Here is a 21,366-nt window from a genome sequence, read left to right as displayed (position 1 = left end):
ATTAGGTACTTCAGTTTAATCAGCAGTGTCTGCGTCGCTTCTAATAATATGAAGGAGGGGAAAAAAGGAAGAAACTACCACTGCGAAGCACTGAACATCCAAAAGGCAAGAAATGATCCTCATCGACAAATGTCATTTGAAATACTTGTACTGTTTTTTGTCGTCTTGATTTTCTTGTGGAATGTGGGCTCCCCTGTTTTGTTTTGTTTTTTTAATCTCCAAAGCTGCAAAACTATGTTTGCAATTACACTACAAAAAAATAATTTAAACAAGTCATTTAGTGTTAAAATCATCATTTTTTTTTTCCCCAAATAAGCTAAAAAATGAATTTTTAAACACTAAATCTGCCACTGGGATGAGATAATGGCACTTGTTTCCAGACTTTTCTCAGTGTCAATGACTGTTTACATGCATAAAATATCCCAGTTTTTGCCTTTATTCTGAAAAAGACAGTATTCCTAGTAAACTGTTTGCATGGCTATTGAAAATGATTATTCCACTAATGTCCCCTTTCATAAGCAGCCGTGCCTTGTTGGACCATGTGATCACAGCCTCCCACTTTCATTCATTCAGCCACCTCACTGAAAAGGTCAGTGTCCAATATTTGTGCATATCCAAAAAACAGCTGACATCCAATTCATTCATAATGAAAGAAATGTGGCCTTTTCTTTGGTGAATGCATCTCATGCATCTGTTGGCTTGTTGGTTTGTCTATAAGACACAGCTGACTGTAAACAGGCGGCCGTGTGTCGCAAACTGCAGTAAAAACCCCAACTGAGACACACAGTCCAGATTCGCAGCATACATGACAAGAGAATGCTCCTAAAACCTGAATAACATCAGCATATGTCACATGTCTCAATCAGAAAATGCTACATTTGGAAAAAAAACAATGTGCTGTTTAAGTCAAATCAAATTCAAAATGTTGTCTAATTCATAATAATAGTGACAAATTTGCATGAATAAACATACTGACTGTCTTGATACAAGTAAGGTGAACTGTCTTATTCTGGGATAATCTCATCCCACTGGCAGCGTTTTTCAGTTGTGTTACGAAAAATAAAATAAAGAAAAGATCCCTGTATTGAACATGAAACTTACTGACTTGTTAACGTCGGGATTTTTTTTTTTTTTACATATTGTCCATACTGCCACCGAGATCATGAATACCAATGCCAGACCTCTTTCTCTACCCGAGGAGCATGTGAACACCCAGACCATGAAGTTCCCAGCAGCCCCCACTCACATCCTGACAGCCAGCACTAAGTCCCCCCATCTGATAGATCCCATGATGCAGGTGAAACAGATACACAAAACCCCTTTGGTTTCCTGGACAATAAAACTGATTAACAGAAAAACAAAAGGCCAGATTCTCCCTCGCCACTCTGCCCCTAAACACCGACACAGTATCCTGTTTCCTCCTCATTCAGTCAGACTAGTTAATCATATCATTGCATGATTTTTTTTTTTTTTTTTTTTTTAATGTGTGTCGGATGTCATTATCACAATATGATGGATGATTGATCCTAATGTGCTGATCTGCCTTACACTGTCTTGTTTCAACATTATTGTAATCGTTTCCAGTAACTGTACTGGAAACAAGTGGGATCATCCCATCCAGCTGGCACATTTTTATTTATTTGAGAACAAACAGCTGAATATGAGACTAACAGAAGATTTTTCCTCAAGGGAAAAAATATATTTGCATACACTTATGTAAACATTTTTAACTGCAAGTTAGTGAGCATGAAATGAAAATTGACCTTTTCTTATCAGAAGTTCCATATCAAGACACACATATTGTATTTTATAATAAATGCTTCGAAACTTACACATTTTTTATTCTTGTATTTTGCATCAAAATCCCATTGCATTTGCTTCCTGTGGTTTAACACTTTGTACGATGCCTCCCCAGCCCACTATCCTGTTTCAGCTGAAAATTCATCAAATTAATAAGCATCAAATGTTCTCACAGATGCATACAGGTAATTCTGCATTTTTGACACACTTATAGGGAAACAGGGTGGTAATACAAAAACATTTATTTTCTTAACAAGTATAAAAAGTAAATAAACAATTTGAATGGGACAGCATCAAAAACAAGATTTTTGAGGAAAACCTAAAACATGAAAAGATGAAATATTTTCATCGTAAAGACATTGCAAACAATAAAAACAACCAACAAAGGTCAGTTTTGAGCCACTTAGACATCTGAGGGTTAAACAGTAAAATGCCTTTTCATGGAGACTTCAAGCTCTTGGTGTCTTCGCATAGAACTGATGCCATGATTTCTGAACACTGATCTAAATTAATAAATTACAGTGTTATGCCCAAGTGTGCAATTTCAAATCTTGCCTATTCTTCTGTCCTCTGACTATTGTATTTGGGCGTTCATCCTCCATCACCTCTGGTCTGCTGCTTCAGTCAAGGGTGTGCCTGTACAACAATGGATCCCTGATGTTTTATGGAGATGCTTAGGGGTGAGGCCTGCTGTAAATTCTGGCGCTGGGGAACTTTGGCTGGCAGAAACCCTGTCTCTGACACCCAGTTTAATGGTCCACCAGGCGCATCAACCCCGCTGATCGATCTTAGTCCCTCTTTCTCCGCTCTTTCTCCATCCTTCTTTAACCTCGGCCCTTCATAAGTCATGCTGGATTTTATGTCTTAAAGGTACAATGGCGCGATGACTGGCTGACCTCCTCTGCAAGTGCTGAGATTTCTCTTTCTCTGAGACTGTATTACTCCGTCTTTGTCTCCCTCTGTCTCACTGTCCTCTCCTTCAACTCTGCCTCTCACTGTTTTACCTCTCTCTCACTCTCTCTCTCTTTCTTTTTTTTTTTCTTTTTTGCTAATTTTAACCTTTATTTATCCAGGGAAAGTGGAGCCTGCTTGCACTTTTCCGGTAACGCTGTTTCACATTTATGCACTTCCAGCAATTTTTCCAGCCTGCTGCTGGCCTATTGAGCAGCTCCACTGGACCAGTTGGAGGTTAAAGCATATTTCTAGACGTATTTGACCAGGTCCCTATAGTGTTTTTCTTTTTTCCCCCCATAATTTTCCATCATACTGATCACTTCTGACCAAAACCTCTGCAAATGTTTTATTATAGAGCTACTTCAGTCTTGCTCTTTGATATGGTCTATAAAAACTGACCAAAAATCTACCTCAAAAGTAGCCAAAGTTTTTTTTTTTTTTTTTTCTTTACATATTGACACCCAGAAGGCAGAGGTAGAGTGAAGGTCAAGGTACACAAAAAATCCCCATCTTAACAAGTCATTTAGCCTTATATTCAGTCTTTAAAAAATGTGTTTTTCTTGAAACAAATGAAGACATCTGCTAGTAGGATGAGAGAATCCCACTTTTTCCAAAGCAAATCAACCAGAATTTTATTGAATCAAGTGTCTTTTCTTGATTCTAATGTGCTGATGTGCCTTGTAAGATCAACCCACTGGCAAAGTTTTTCACTTGTTTTAAGAAAAAACAAATTGGTAACAGTGAATAGGAGGTTAGATGATTGATTTAGATGGAGATTTTTTGATGAAGTTGTATGAAAAAGGCCCAGCTTTGAATAATATTCCTTTACATCTTCTAATCTGTCTTATGACAGAGTGAGCAAACTGTGATTAGATGAGTTAGATTAGAAGGATTTTGGTCAGATTCGATCAGCATGATGCAAAAAGACTGGAAAACAGAATCAGGTCGAAAATCGCTGCGCTTAATAGCGATGCTTTGCCCAAAGGCACCGCAGCAGTGGCTGCTGTCACTCAGTTTCATCATCTGTTTCATCGGCTCAGTTTCACCACCCACATTTTCTCAGCCGATTTGAGGACTCAAACCATCGACCTTCCCACTGACTGACCTCTTTTCTGTCTTTCTGTTTACTCTCCCAAATGTCAAGTGTTTCTCTCTTTCTCATCATCCTCCCACACCTTTTGCCTGTCTGCCCTGTCCTCCATTGATTGGACATTTTTGCCGCTTCTCTCTGTGTTTTCCTCTGCGTCCCGTCCCCCATCTGTCCCTCGCACTGGCCTCGGTCCTTTCCTCTGTCACGGTCTGTTCTCCCACCTCCTTCTCCCCCACATCACCTCTTTTCTCCCTCTCTGCTCTCCTCCTCCATCTCATTCCAGTAAAGGGGAACATTCCAGCCAAAGCAGAGGCGACAGAGGCCTTGTGTTGGAAAGGCCACTTAAACAAGAGAGAGCATTGTTGAAGTTTCCAGTGGCACTTCACGCCCGCTGAAATACGGATGGCAATAAAAGCTAAGTGGGCAACACTGGGATATGATTGATGCATGATGAAGTTTCTGTACAGAGGCTGAGAGGGAAAAGCTGAGGGTGGGTTTTTTCGAGGGCTGTAATGTTTCTCCAACCAGAGGGTAAAAAAAAAAAAAGGTTTTGACAGCCTCGCGCAAGTGTCACGGTGTCACATATCACGCACAAATATGGTGTGATTTACTGCATCCCACCCGTGCTCTTACCTTGAAGTCGGACCCGGTGTGATCTATCTCAGGGAGTTTGTTAGAGGAGAGTTGTATAGTGTGATGCAGCATTAATACTCAAGTGAAAATACTTTGTACTTATGCATGCAAAATCACAGTAAGCTTAGTATACTGGCCTTGGTGGTATACTTTTAGCCTTTTCTTTTTAATTCCACCCTGTGCTGTGTTTTATTCTTTTTAATGTTTTATTTAATGTGTTTTCAAATGTTCTTCTTTTTACTGTGAAGCACTTTGAGCTGCAATTCTAGTATGAAAGATGCTATACAAATAAAGTTTTATTATTATTACTTCCAGTGTGCTAAAAGGGAACACTTCATTTTGTAGTTAGTGCGCTTTAGCTATTCAAAAGTGGCACATAAGCACAACCTGTGCTAGGTCTATTTGGCCATGCTAAAATGGAAGAACTTTTGTCACAACTGAGAATACTGAAGATACTTGCAGCTATTTATATCCACTTGCTGACGCTCGCTGCAGGTTTGGACATCTTCAGCCCCTCCTCTCGCTTGCTCGCATTGCATTCTGCTAAAAATAGTTGTCTGGGATTGTCCTGGTGTCAAGCTGGGTCTCCCGAGTCCCAACAAATATCTATAAAACACTAAAATGTCAGTTTTCTACATACACTTCCAAATTGTCCTGTTTTTTTTTTTTTTTTTTTTCCTGTTCATGCCCACAATTCGAGCCAAACATTCACATAATATACACTAAAAAATGTTCAGTGTTTTCTGCTGAATTTAATGGTGCCAGTGTTGAAACCATCTACTTTTGACGCTACGACCCACGGAAGCTGATGCACTTAAGGGTCCCAGTTTGGGGCTTAGAAAATATGGTCACCCAATGTTTATTACTTTTAGTTTTTATTTATTAAGTTTTTGCTACCTTTAGCTTTCTGTATTTGATTAAATGGAAAGTATACTTTTCAAAAAGGCTTTTGTGGATCGATCCAGTGGAGTGTTAAAGCTCTATGCAGCGTCGATCTTTTTTTCTATTTCCCGCATCAAGTTTTTCCTTCCTCCTGTTATATATTGTTTAGTTTTAGTATATTTCAACCTGTTGCTTGTTGTAACTCAGTATATGCAGAAAAGTTACATTTATGTACAAAGTTTGTTTTCTTGAATTGTGTTTTAATCATGGTGCTACACACAAAGATATTTAAAAAGTAATAAATGTATTTAATTGCAGTGGTGCACCTGTGGTGGCATAGCGGACACTGTTACCTGAGCCTCAGACAAGACGCTGTCTCAGAGTAGACAGTTCATCAGGATGACTGACAAGTGTTGGCTGGAGCTCGACCAACTGAGGGGGAAGAGGGCGGGCCCGACCCTGCACTTATGCGCTCACAGCAGAAAGCTGCATGTTGCACTGACCTCTGTTGTGTGGAGTCTTTCCACATTTAATGATGCACTCTCAGTAGTTTGGTTTGGTGGGACATTTTTAAAATGACAAAAACAGGTGGCTGACACTTGGCAGGCACATTCAATGTATTAACAGAAGAGACACTGATGTGTCAATTAAAACATGGAGGGTGGAATGTGTTTGTGTGTGTGTGTGTGTGTGTGTGTGTGAGAGAGAGAGAGAGACAGATTCACAGGAGAGCAGGATGTGTGTGGGTGCTGTTTATTTTAGGATTAATGATTGTCCGTTTAAATTACACACATCTGTTTAGAGGTGTCATTGTTTAGCTATGCAGCCTCATGTCTCTCATAGGGAAGTGTTTGTGTGTGTGTGTGTGTGTGTGTGTGTGTGTGTGTGTACATATGTGGATGTATTTCATTATTGGGTGTGCCTCTGTGTATTTTTGTGTATGTCCCTTGTGCACATTTGTGTGTATGCACGTGTGTGTTATCATAAGTACAATTGTGTGTGCATTTGAAAATCTGTGTGTGTGTGTGTGTGTGTCTTTGTGTGTGGAGTTGGAGAAAGCTGGAATGACCTCATTTTCCACTGAAATATATGCAGGCCCAGCATCACCACATAAACCAACGAATAAACCTTATAAACTACCCCACACGGCCTTTACCTTGAAACACACACACACACACACACACACACACACACACACACAAATAAAGACATGCAAACAAACCCACCGAATACACTGTTATATGCACAAATGTAAAATCCACACATTGTATACTCCAGTGATTGGACATAGAAACACTCGCAAACCTGCACCTACGCAAAACATCCCGCACAGCACATGCACACTTCAAACCACACACACACACACACACACACACACACAGCCATCCTTTCAGCCTTCTCAGTAAACTGGGTGATAAAGAGGACAGGGGAGACAGGTTGATAGTGATCGTCTCAGTCACAGCCACTCTTAAAATTTAACAAGACGTTAATGGAGGCGCCAGCCCTTCTGGTTTGTGTGTCTGTTTCCGTTTCTCTTCTTTTTCCTGTATTTGTTTGCTTTCTCTGCTCCTGTCCAATGTGAAGCTGCGTTTGGCGCCAAGGATTCATGGCATTTCTAAAACTGTGTGCTGTCCCTCTGTTTCCATGTATCAATCTGTCTCACTGCTCCATTGTATGTACCTGTGAGGCAGACCGGATTTTGAGATCAGCACTGGGGAAAAGGCAGAGCAGACCCATAGCATCAACTTGTGTGTAAATATGAGAAGCCAGAGGAAAGCTGGGTAAAAATAAATAGGTCTGACCAGATCAGCGCTAAGGAGAAAAACCAGGGAAAAGACTGACCTGACCCGGTGTGTGTTCTGTGTGAATGAAAGCCAGGGAAGAGCGGGAGCCAATAGCATGGGACCGCACGTGTTTCATCACTTGTGCACATCAATTTGGTGGCAATCGCCCTTTTTCACAGCAGCCATTTTGACATGAAATAGCAGGGTAAACACAGGCGTTAATACTGACATCAATTAAGCTTCTGTTAAGCATATACTTCAATTCCACCTGTATATTTTCATTTCATATTCATTACCATCTGTATATTTCTTTTTCTTAGGTTAGCCCTTATTGTATATTTTTAGTTTTTAGTCTTTATAGTCTTTATTGTAAATATTTAGTTAGTCTTTATAGTCTTTATTGTAAATATTTAGGCTTTATTCTGTTTTATTTAACTTTATTATATGTTTCTACTGTTGCTGCTGGAACACCAGAATTTTCCTGGTTGGGATCAATAAAGTATATCTATCTATCTATCCATCTATCTATCTATCTATCTGTCTGTCTGTTTGTCTATCTATCTACCAAGTTAAGTATTTGTGACTGCACGAAAGCCAACCTCATTCAGCACATCAGTCCTGATTTGCCCTGGTGCGTTTACAATGGATTCACATGTACAATATAGTTTTACAGATAACCTTTATGTTAAATCATATTGTTATAAATGTAGTATAAATTGGTTGTTCTAAAAGATGTTTGTCATTTTTTTCCTATGTCTTTGTCCTGCTGCCGATCAGAGACTGGAGTATGAAATGCCAAGCTAGCTGATGTCCAAAAATGACAGCAGTTGGTATGCCACACACAGTGGTCATGACGCTGCTTTTTTCTCAGAGCCGAGGACGGATCAGAGTGTGTCAACGACGCACTTTCGGCACTCCCTGTCATAGTGGTGGCCACGGCTATAAATGCTGGTTCAGTGGAGCACGCAATTTGAATCCAATCACGCGCTCACAGCTGGTGGTGGGAGGATGCTGTTATACGGACCTTCAAGAGCCACGGCCGGTCCAAAGAAACACGTTTGTGGTCTCTATTGTACTTCTGAGACACTGGTCGGTGGTGCGCTGTGAAGTTATCCCAACTCGGCCATGTTTGTAGTTGCAATTTCAAAAACCGGTTCTGTTCTGTACGTTCTGTCCAATTTGTCTTGTATTGACTTTTCTTCCCATATGGCAATGAACGCCTCGGTCTCTGCCTGGCCCCCAAACAGAGTTCAAAGCTCTGGTCAGCCAAGATGAGTGAATTTGGTTTCTCCTTGTGTCGCACCATGATCTTTTTTTATAACAGTGACAGAGGACAAATGTAGACGTTATTATGTACATGTAACTATAAAAACATTTCGTTTTGATGGTGCATTCACACTCAACTCCCCTGTTGGAGAATCTGTTTCCAAACAGCCGGGACCATCTCCTGATGTGGACGTCTCCAGGAAGGATCTACAAACAGTTTCAAGTGTTTTCTTGCATTTGTATTTAGTCCATAAGCAGTCCCAAGGTCCAATGCATTTGATCTATTTCATTATGAGTTCTTAGTGTAACAGCCAAGGTCCTTCTATAGTTTATACTGGCTCACTGGAAAGGCACTGCTATACTTAAATGGAAAGGGAACTTTAATTAATATCATTAGTAACACCTGTGTTTACCTGCTATTTTGTGTCAAAATGCCTCGTAGATGGAAATACTCAGCTGTCATCAACTTGAAGTGACGGGGGCATAAAAACTCAAAGCCAGGTTAACGGTGACTTCTCCAGTTCAAGCAGAAAAGCTGCAAATATTAACAGAAATATCTTGAATGTACCAGATGTATGAATGACCTTGTGTTGAAATGAATGGAATAATCACGCAATAAGCATCCATACTGCTGCATGAGATCCAGTGGTTTGTGTAAGTCGATCATACTGTGTGCAAGGTGGATTAACAGAGCCTATGATCAGGATTAACACTGTCCCAGCTCTTTTTAGCAGCAACATCTGTATCTGCTGCTACACTTACAGGCATATTTTAGACATTGTTGTGGTTGTGGTGTATTTTTAATACTATTAATGTGACGGAATAGTCCTTTTTCACAGCAGCCATTCTGACATGAAATAGCAGGTAAACACAGGTGTTGCTAATGACGTTAATGAAGCTTCTGTTCCGTGCAGGTCTAACAGAGTCACGGTGCTGCTGCTGGATCTCTGCAAAGACTCTGCTACACTTAAAGGGAACAGAGCCATAATTAATGCCATTTGTAACACCTGTGTTTACCTGCTATTTCATGTCAAAATGGCTGCTGTGAAAAAGGCCTGTTGCTTTCAGAAGTGTCTGTGAGTGTGCATGAGAGAGAGAGAAAAAGCGAGGGAGAGAAAGGTGTGTGTGTGTGTGTACGTGTGTGTGTGTGTGTGTGTGTGTGTGTGTGTGTGTGTGTGCAGCGCTGACTCTTGATTCAGCTGGTGGGGAATTATAATGACAACTGTGTTATTCACTTGCAGCAGTTATGTAATGCGAGGCCAAGGCCTATTTGTTTCATACATTTGTAGACTGTAATTAATTTGTGTGTGTGTGTGTGTGTGGCGTTGCAGTGTTTTATTTTCGGCATGTGAATCCTGGACACAAGAGCTCTCCTTCTTGAGTGTCCGTTTTCAGAGGCCTCCTTCAAAAGCCAAGTCGGAACTGCAGCCCTGGCTACTAGCCACAGTGCTGGGTTTCATAATAATAGCCACCACCATTTTTAAACCTTGCTATTTTTCCCCACCAGGCTTGTTTTCCATCACAAAAACTGCCGTTCTTTGTTCACTCAATGAGGTTTAATTCTCTGCCGCCAGATCAGCTCTGCCTCCAAGAAATATATCAAGTCTCCAATCTGCACAGCAATGCGCATCTCTGCCTCATTCTTTCTGAATTATATATTTACATTACGTCTTTATGTGTGTGCCTTTTCCTTTGACACTTTTAATGTCTGCATACATCCATCCGCCTCCATCTTTCCCCCCCTTCACACCACCTCTGTGTTCACTCTCATACAAGCCAGTCATGCACTTCTGCCTACTCTTCGGTCTGATTTATAGCATTTAGCGCGGGGACATTATGGACAGAAAACCTATCATTAAATCTAATTTGTCTTGTGGTGGTTCTGATGTGCAAAGAGCCAGGAAAGAGGTGAGATTGCAGTTTAAACCACTTAGATTCACAGTGGGGGGCTCTCACTCCCCCTGCAGACTGTAAATAACCCCTATGGAGTGAGGTCAGCATCTCTCAGGGTGGGAAATGTTGTATTTGCACATCAGCACATAGAGATTCATAAGGCTATGCTGTAATAAAAAAAATATCTTAAAGTCTTGTTTTTCTCAGAAGAATTGAAAAAAAATATCGCCAGAGGAGTAATATAATTTCACTTGTTTCCAATGCAAGTCAGATTGTTTCAAGACTTTGAATCAGTTTTGTTTAAAGAGTTTCGCTGCAAGAAATATGAAGGCACTTCTGAAAAAGTCAAAGTTTAAAAAGTTTCTTTGCTGCCTGAAAATTGTAATTTAAGTAACACCATACAGAACAGTTGAACTGAAGTTCCTTAGTTGTTTTGAGGGAACAGTGTTACTTATTCTCTCTAAGTATCGATGATCAGTTTATCCCTATTAAGAATTTGATCGATTAATGATAATCAGTTAATCAATGGTTGATTTATTGCATAGATGTAGGCTCTTTCCTGCATTTTTTCATCTACATCTCATTAACCCAGTCATCTCTATTATTGCATTAATTACTTATTATAGAAGAAGTCACAGTCGACAAACAAATTTTGTGCACGGCCTGCCTGCCTCTCATCGCTAAATATTTTATAAGCGTCATCATATCAATAAATTGTTTTCATCTACTCATTGTGTTAAATATCCATCCATATCTCAGTTGTTAAAAAACACATTTAGTATGCATTTTTAAAACAGATTATGCGTGGTGATTGTGAGTGTCAATGACTGATGAAGGAAATGTCCAAAAAAAAAAAAAAAAATTGCAACCGTAAACTTTGCACGATTTTCAATTTTAATGAGAAATTGACTTTCAGTTCATGAATCACACATCACAGCCGTCCTTCCTGTAACTTTACCTGTGACTGTAAACTTCACGCAGAGTTGAGATGTTTACTTATTGAGTTGAGATGTTGACTTAGTTATTTATTTATAGTGTTTTTATAGAGATTTTTTCCAGAATTCCGATGCAGTGGGAAGTACACTGGGATCGCTTTGTGAAGGACACAGGAAAGCTGGACTCAACTATGGCTGAAGCTGCTGTGGATGTTTTCTCACACCACCTCTACCCCAGCAGCCACCAGTTTCACGGCCATGTACGCTCAGCTTGCTGTCATCAAGTGATCCGCTGACAGTTGCTCAGCGCTGCTTCACACAAATCTGAATTACAACACTTGAAATACTTAACGCATCTAATCAGGGATGATTTCATACAAGGGCTGCAAAGTAACTGCAGTTCACTAACTGGCAGAGTAGAAAACCTGCAGTCTGGGTCCTGAGGATTCCCCAGGATTGGAAACCAGCAGCTTAACATGAAACTAAGAGGGAAAAGTGTAGAGTAGCTTAGAGGCTGGCTCAGCGCGCTCTAGAACAGCAGACGAAGTAGTTTGGGTTGCATCATGTTGTTTCCTGGGTTGCATCATTTATTTATTTAGTCCGGGTAAACAGGAACTGTGGAGATGCATTGTGAATGTTTAAGTGGTGCTGTGCATGGGGCTGCTGCCCGTTTGGTCAAGCCAGACGCTACGAAACGTGCGCAGTGGTTGAGTAGAGGCTGTGGTGATTAATGGTGCAGTGGCCCAGTGACAAGAGGGACCGTTTTGTAAATGAATAGTCACAGGTTTGATCCCAAAGACAGCTGAAGCTTCCTGTGAAAGATCCTACATGCAACCACTCATTGCACATTGCTCTAGACGAGAGTGACAATTAAAGTTATGAGGTTAAGTACTGAGAGTGTCTTTCCCTTAAGTCCCTGCAATGTTCAGGTAAATATTTTCAAAACTGCTTGTGAAAATTGATGGAGTTTTTTTTTTTTCTTTCAGAAAAATGTACGACAGTATGTACACAAGTTTTAAAAGCCTTGACTGTCAACACAGCGTTCATCAAGGTTGCTTCTGAACTTTGGTAGAAAAAAGGCAAAGTAATTAACGGCTGCACAATAAAATCTTAATCAGTCAGTGCCTCTTTGTGACAAATGACTGCTTGTTAGAAATTACATCGATGATAAAATGTTGCTGTGCTGAGGACAAGACCTCTAACTGTTACATTTTCCTAATGACTGTATTGAATTTGGACTTTACTGTGTTTGGCATGGTGCCAGGATAACAAAACATGACATGTAAGAGACATCAAAACTGACAATTCTCCGTACAATTCATTTTTAGATTTATTTTGATTTTCCAGATAAAAGTGTGGAATACTGAGATGTTGCTGTTAATGTGACAAAACGCCAGTCCTGACACTACTAAATTTCACCAAGACAATTACAGCCATGTTTTTGCGCTGCCTCTTCATGTTCACTACAGCCATAGGAGTCTCTCCTTTGCAGTTACAAAACGCTTGAAAGACCTCTGTTGGGCAACCTGTTGGAAAAAGCCATGCAACTCATGCATACCAATACAGCATTTCTGGATGAAGATCCGGGGTGATGATTGGTGGGGACACATGGCCCCGTAGGAGTTCAGTCATATACAGTAGAGAGAGAGCTTAGGCAGCTTTAGACAGCACTGCTGCATCCAAGGCATCCCCAGAAATATCACTGTCTGTCTGCTTTTGATGATGACAGCGGCGGCTCTGGAAATTTGGAATCCGTGCGGAATACTGACTCATAGCCAATCACTTTGGTGTGCACAAAACAGCGTAAAGAGGTTTATTTACCTGTTTTGCGAGAGCATGGCTCTGGTTGTGCCAGATGTCACCTAGGTGCCCATTCTGTATGATGCGAGTAATTGCACAGCACTTTAAAAAAAAGCACATCACATCCTTTAAATTATAGGCTGCACCAGAGATTGATAGAGTTGTAAAAGGAGAAAGCACACACGGCGCCATCTTTGAAGCAGCCCCTGGGCAGTGGAATCGTGAGCAGCAAGACCCGAGCCCTGTCTCTTTGAACGGGGAGCTGCCTATGTCTAGTGTTCAGGTGCATGTGTTGTCATTTGTTTTCCATATTTAGGGACACTGTCAAACAAAAATGTTTGACTGACTAGTGCCTCAGAAAAACAATATGTTTGCACTCACCAACCCCTGTGCGCATGTGCAGTCCACACAGAACAATGACGACATTCAAGCCTGTGGCAGCCCCTCTCATCGCCATGTTAACTGTAAACAGCCATGCCAGGCACATAGTCAGGCTATAGATGCTGCTTTACAAAGGCATACTGTTCTGTTGGACTTGTATTAATTCCTTGTGGTGTTGGTGTCCATTGGATCTGTCATAAATATCAAAGTTGTGTGGCTATGCAAACTCTGACAGTCTGATTGGCTGACAGTGTATTTTATGTTGACGTGTCGACCTTTTTTAGCATTTCAAAATTTCCTGTTGTAAACTGACAAAGTGCTCCTTTGGTTGTCGCGGTTAAGGAATTTCCCCTGTGGTGACCCAGGGTGCCTCAACAGCACCGTATGTGGTCATATGTGGTATTAGCACCTTTTGCAAATTGCTTTATTTATTGTGATTTTAGTGCTATATAAATAAGCTTTATTGTTAGGTTATTATTGGGTTAGTTATGGCTAATGTTCTGGCAAACCACAGTAAGCTACGCTCTGGTGTCAGACAGGAGAGAGAGAAGGTGACAGAGAGAGAGAGGGAGAGAGAGACAGACCGAGCAGTGGCCTGAGCCAGCTAGAGAGTGACTGAAGAGAGGGACCGGCAGTATTGAGAACAAAGCCGTCAATTACAGAAGTAAAACATTATTTTCTGATCACAGCGGTCACATCCTAGAGCACAAAAAAAGAAACACGCCCACAACACCGCACAGCCCTGTGAGAAGGTGCTGCATTCAGTGTGAATGCATTTACCTTACTGATGAAAGGCAAGCTGCTGTAATGCACGCCTGCATGAGTATCCATGAAATCTCTCTCTCTCTCTTCGCTTCTCTCTCTCCCTCTCTCTCTCTCACTCACTCGCTCCACAGAGACTCCGCACACACAGTGGACACAGCATCTAAGCCCTCCAAAAAGCCAGGGAAAACCCTGCAAAACGTGAACATAGTGGCTGTGGAGGCTGCTTGCCGTCCCCTGTGGTTGGATTTTCATTAACATGGTAGTGCGATACTATGGTTATCAGAGAGCCCTAAGCGCACCATCACCTTTTGGAACTGGAATCATCTCTGAGAGCGCATGAATGCACACATCTGACCTTTAGATGGATATAGGGATTTAATTAAATGAAATGGAAGACCTCATACATCCTGCAAGCAGATATGAATGACAGATATTGGAATTATTATGGAAATTTTATTGATGACTTGAATTTTTAATGCCTTTCAAGCAAAACTGGTTGTGGCTATTTACAAATATACAGCACATCAAGCACTGCTCTCATGGACTGTAATGTGATAAAGGTGTATATGTGCCCTTGCTGGTTTCTCTTAATGCATTTAGTTTACGACACAAATATATATCTTCATGCAATTAGGCTCAGTTTGATGAAGAGCGTCATCACTTTAATCAGTATTCTGTTTACATGTGCTCTGTCTGACTTGCATTAATGCCTTACTTGCATTACAACCCCACGTTTGATGTTCATGTAAACATGGCTATTTTCAGTGCTTAATTACTGTAAAAATAATAATAATAATAATAAATTATGAAATATCTTCCATTTGAAAAGCAATATCTTCTCTCACAAAATGACTGACAGCAAAAATTACAGTAGTTATAGCGGCTTTCTGATATATAGATACATGAAAGTTAAAGTTCTTGATTAACAAATTGATAACACTTTTACAAGCTGCATCTTGTCGTGATAAATGCATTGGAAAGAAATTTTTCACTTTCTGTAGAGAGGTAAAATTTTCCGTGTGTGCATAACCTGGAAAACAGTCTTGATCCCCTCTGTCTGAAAATTAAATATTATTTTGCTTGTTCTGAATTTCTAAGATCCTTATAACTCATTTAACATCAAAGCGCACTAAAAATGACCCCAGATGGAGCATTCTCTGGAGTACACATCAAAGATTAGTAATAATTAAACCCTCTCTAAAGCAAACACTGGTTTCACTTTCCACTGTGAAAGTAGGTTTCAAATGCTGTGAAGATTTGTTGGGCTGTGATGAAAACAGCTCAGCATGGTGCATCTCAGTCCAGTGTGTTCCCTATTTGCATGTGTGTGCATGCACGTGCGTGTGAGCACGCTCTCATGCAGACAGACATTAGCCCTAGTGTTTGAGCTCATGTATTGTCACGAGGTTGTGCGTGTGTGTGCATGCATGTTTTGGTGTACAGCCGTGAGCATGCATGCATGTGGCAGAGGTTTTGCTTCTGTGCATGTGCATGTGTATTTGAGCATGTGCATGTATGAATGTACACCCCTGGTCCAGCTTTGGGGAGCAAGCCATCCAGCAGCTTACAAACACATCATTAGTGGAGTTCACGGCCTTTTGTTTTCAAGCTGAGGAATGTGTCTGGTGTTTGTGTTAAAGCCCGGGTTTGTCTTAACTAGGGCTTACGCAAAAGACAGTTCAATTCAGCCAAAGTTCAGTTCAATTGAGTTCGTTTTTTTCCACAGCTGAAGTGCTTTAACCAGGGAAAGTCATATCACACTTTCTAATAAAACAGTCCACTTTTTATTAGCCAGCTCACTGTGAAGAGGCAGCAAGCACTGCCAGACTTGAACGCATAATGTCATCGTTACAAGGACTGCATCTTAAATTTTTAGTGTTTCTTTAGAGCAAACAACAGCATATATGCAATTGTTTCAGCTCTATGACCCTCTCTTGAGTGCATTTGCATCATAAGCAACGTGAGATAGCAGCTATAGAGATAAAGCATCCTCCGCCTCATGTCGAGTGGTTCCTTGCCTCAATGCCATGTATTTATTCTACAATCAACTGTATTCCAGACTTGTGGCCTAAATGCATTCTCTTGCTTGTGCGCAGAAATACATGGATACTTGCTCCTCACTAAAAAACGACGACTTTGGCCTACTGACTTTGACAATGTTTAATGTTAACGACAGATAAAACCTACTACAAAGTTGTTACAGTACATTTTCATGAATCAGAATTCCCAATCAAATCAAGAGTACAAAACATCCACCAAGTTTAGTCCAATAAGCCCTTTGCTATCTTTACAACAGGATCGTCATCAGGAACCTACTGCTCCAAAATGAATTAAGTAGACATACAGACCATAACAACACAATTTTTGAGCTGCAACATAAACATAAAATTTCTTTTGAAGGAATTGTAGAAACCAATAACACACACTTGTGCAAGATTCACTTTAATCACTGTTTTCAGTACCCCGGCTTCCAAAATGGCAGAACTATTTTCTGCTGTAGCACTGCACCTATGTCACCATATTCAACCCACAGAGTGGCACAGTGGTACTAAGCAATTTTTCAGCTTTGTGTTGCCACTCAAAATTGTGTTGTTCTTCATTCATTCCCAGTACACTCCCATTGAAGATCCGGTTCTAATGGGAAAGGAAGGACATAATGGACCAAACCTGGTGGATGTATTACACTTGCATACAGCAACAACTACCAGTAAATGGATATGACTCCAAACTATCACTTTAAGGTTCGGTTCCTTGCTTTGGTCACATAGGTTGGTTCAAACCTTCATATGCCATATGCATTTAGCGCAGTGATTAAGCTTAAACGGGATTACATGTGCATGGCGTACTACATGTGCATGCAGTTAGAACACACACCCTCCAGCCAATCAAAAGAGTATTCACCTAGACCACGCTATACACCTAATTTCACCAACCAGAGAAATGTTGTTCTCCATTGTTCTCCAAGGAGCTTTGTGTACTTGTTTGCTCATTGTTTCACTTTTCTTTGCGAACTAGTGCCACAACTTGCAATCAGCCATTTCAAATCTGACCATGGTACAGGGAGGTTCAATACTTTCCTCAACCTATCCAGAACAGAACACCCCATCTGTCTTCAGCCTCCCTGGATTCTGCTGTATCAGACCCCGTCTTTGCTCGATCCACTGGCTGCCTGTGGCTGCTCATGTTGAACCTTGATGCGAAGGACACCACTGCTAATGGAGCAGCAGCTTCGCAGCTCCAGGCAGTTGCCCAACAACTACTGTCTGCTTAACTCTCTCTTCCCTGCAATGACCTGGTTGTTGTTACATGCAGACTGGACTCCTCCTCCTCCTGGCTCTGCAGTGGTAGAATGTCCTTCCCATTGACACTGAATGGGCATAGAACGGACATTCCCATTCAGCTCAACATAGCAGGATGGACAGACAGACTGGCAGCCATTTTTATTTGAATCGCTGACACTGACTGCAAGGAACTGTGACTGCTGTTGCAGCAACATCTGTGTAATCTGACCTGTGGGAAGTTGCAGACTCACTGAGGTGATGTTATGCAGTAACCACCAAATGAACAGTGGAGTACTACAAAGCATAGAGATGTGTCTTTCGTGTACTGTCACCATTGCCTTGCTGCTAGACGGGAATGGAGGATTTTAGAAACTTTATGGAGGATGAATTTTATGGGAGGACCACGGCCTTGCTGTATTGTCATCTCAACAATCACCATTTTCTTTCGAACTAGTTAAATTACCATGGCAAACAGTTCTGTGTCCGTTCTTTTCTAAGTCATATTCCATTTCTATGGTCCTTCCCCTCCTGTCAAGATACAGAGGGTAAGCAAATATATCAAAAACATCTCATAATATATCAAATCAAATAAGAGCTATGCTTTGCTTTCAGAACAGTGATCTGTTTGCAGTGGAATCTTGAATCATTTTCTAAAGAGAGATGAAGTAGGTGGAAATCAATCAGACTTTGAACTCCTGAACCTCTCCCAAAGTTTCAGTGATGTTTACATCTGGTGATTAGGGAAGCGATGGAAGGAATCTGACCCTGTCCTGGTATTCATGAACCTTCTCTTGAATTCTTTTAGGAGTGTGTTAGAGCATTATTATCTTTCAATAAGGGAGAATCATGAGAGAACAGTGTTCACACCATTGGGTGCACTCGGCCCTGCAACATGGCCTTATATTCCTAAGCCATTGCACCTTATGACTCCAGTGAGATGGCATGATTTCCAAGATAGCTCCCCTTGCTCCCTTTGAAATAATCTTTTTTTTTGTTCACCAACTATTTGGCTCTTTGGAAGTTGTATAGTTGCTGTATGTTTGTTTGAATGAATCTCACATTAAAGTGCTTATTATCAGAACTCTTTTAAATCATATGTACTGCTTTTTCATGTTTCTGTTGTTTCATCCTCCCGCTGTATCTCGTGTTGTAGACTGGAAATTCATCCCCTCACGAATAATGCCGCAGCACCTCTTCCCACTGAATCATGCATCCCCCACCCTATATTTCCTCTTCCTTTACACAATCTAGTATGCTCTTATCTGGAAATAAAATGAAAACTCTTTTACCTTTGTCCTTGGTTGTTATTTCTCCTATTTCTCAACCTCGCAGTTCTCTTTTATATAGTTCTTAATATTCTCAGGGCAATGTGGCATTGACCCTTGGTACTCCTAACTATTGGTTGGTTGTAGTGTTCAAATAATTGAAGCTTATTTTGTTGTCACACACAGTGAAAGTCACTGTAGTTAAGAGCTGAATATACTAAGTGTGCTAGTTGTGGACAGCAGCTGAATGCCTAAAATGAACATTTATAGTGTTTTTAGTGGTTTGAATGCAGAGTTAGCTTTCAAGCTCACATTACAAAAGCACAGGCCAGCATTGCATCAAATGTAAGAGCCTCCTCGTTTTCTTATTAGTTCACATACAGGCAGTATTGGCTCCGTTGCTTCCCCAAATAGCTTTCCAAAAGATCAGCGTAGCAGGGTAGCACTGTACACGGAGGCTTTCAGATGACCTGTGACACAATCTTTTGAAAATAGATCCTCACAATAGCTCACCAAAGGAGGACAGGCAAGAGTGCAGGCTTTGTTAGATCTAATACCCCAGGTAGGTGGGTGTGTGTCAAATACCTAGACGTTCTGTCAAGTAGAGCCTAACTGTACCTGTACAGATCAATACCAGGAACCAGGTTGTGCCTGGTTATGGTTCAAAAGTGAGCTGTGAACAAAAAAATAAATAAAAGGAATTACCAATTACTAATGTTGGATAAAAGCGCAGTATCTCCAGAAATGTAGCCTGTCAGGACCAGAAAGCAACCTTGCAATCAGATATAAGTCTATGTGTTTCAAAATAAAATATTTTGGGTTTGAATTTGTTTATATGGACACAAGGGCCAAGAGCCACAATGCAAACATGTAGGAAGGACACATATATTGATGGTGTCAATTAGGAGGAAAGTGGAAAAACTGGATGGAATTGCAAGATAAACCTTGATCCTAACCAATCTAATCATACAGGGAAACTAAAGTACAACAGTATAAAATAACAATGACAAAAAAACTGCTGATTTAGAGCCAAAAGCATCATCAGCTCAGTATACTTTGGTTGTATTTACAAATATTTGCAATATTTGAAATTTCAGATTCCAAACAAAAATACTTTTTAAAGGCCAATATCACTGGACCCTGTAAGAGAGAGAGTTTTTTTTTTCTTTTCTGAAAGATAATACTTTGTACTTTAAACTCCTAATATATTCTCGCTCTCATTCTCAAGAGTTTGTAGATTAAAGCTTAAATCCATACATGAATTCTTAGCCAAGACAAGGCTTGTGTATTGACCTATGATAAATCATACATGCGCCTCAGGCTGTATAAGTTTGCCGGGCCCTCCTGGTATCAGGTAAAATCAGTTTAGGGACGAAACAGGCAGATCACAGACAGATCCATCAACAAAACATGAGCGTGTGGAGGAATCGATTTCAAATAAATCATACATCAAACGGCGTGAAAATGGTTTGAGTGTACAAGGGTTTTTGGCTGAGAATGGGTGATCGGTACAAATGAGAAGGAAAGGAAAGAAAGAGGGAGAGAGCAAGAATAAGAGAGATTTGTGTTTACCTGGGACTTTCATGGAAAGGTATGATCATTACAGATGAACAGAGAGAGAGAGAGAGAGAGAGAGACAGCGAGGTTGAGAAATGAGAAAACATCAAGTGTTTGCTTTGCAACAGAGCGCCGATTTCAAAGCTCGGCCTCGTGCGACGCCCTCAGCCAATTTCTGTCCTTGTCTCCTTGAATTGCCTTTAACAAGGTGGTAGATGGACAAATAAGACAGAATGCTCTGCCGCAGAAAATTACAGCGAGCAGCAACAAATCTAATATTCATTTCACACCTGCACTCAATAATTTCAGCCACATTACAATCAATAGGCAGGTGTTGTGCCAACTCCTCATGCTTCATGCTTCACGCTTTTTATAGTACATGCTGCCATCCAACAAAGAATACAGTTCAAAAGAATAATATGACAAGAGGGAATAAGAATGCAATTACAACAGGCAGATTACAGCGCAAGTGCACAGATAGGTTTGTGGTGCTGGAAATAACTTATTAAAGCCAAGTAATATATAAGGAAGATTGCAGAGGAAGCAATTCCACATAAGCCAAATATTGCTTTTGTTTATCCCTTTCACAGGGCGGCTGAAAAGAGAAGGAGAGGAGACGGAGCACACAGGGATGAGGACAGAGGTAAGATAAAGATAGAGACAGCGGGAAGACAGGAGAGGGCAGGTGTAAAATACTACCACTCTTTATACTGCGTGTGCATGGTGGAAAGGATAGCTGAGGTAAGGGCATGAGGCAATTTGATGGATAGACAAACTGAGGGGCGAATGAATGCGCGCACGGAGGGAAGACTTGCAGAGGAAGAGAGGAAAGGTGAAGTTAGGTGACAGAGGGAGAGAAGGAGAGGCGGTGGAGGGCAGAGGGAGGAGAGGTGAGATTAGGAAGAACAGGGTTGGGGGGGGGGGATAAGATATGTGGCAGGGACCGGGGGAGATGAAAGGAAACAAGAGGAGAGGAGAAGAGAGTGAGGAAAAGAAGAGGACAGGGACAGACAGGAGAGGACAGGTGTAAAATACAGTACTATTATAACTTCATACTCCGCGCCTGCTGCAGATGATAGC

This window comes from Myripristis murdjan, chromosome 5 (assembly GCF_902150065.1).
Source record: "Myripristis murdjan chromosome 5, fMyrMur1.1, whole genome shotgun sequence".
In the NCBI taxonomy this organism is placed as follows: domain Eukaryota; kingdom Metazoa; phylum Chordata; class Actinopteri; order Holocentriformes; family Holocentridae; genus Myripristis; species Myripristis murdjan.
This window is presented reverse-complemented; position numbering follows the sequence as displayed.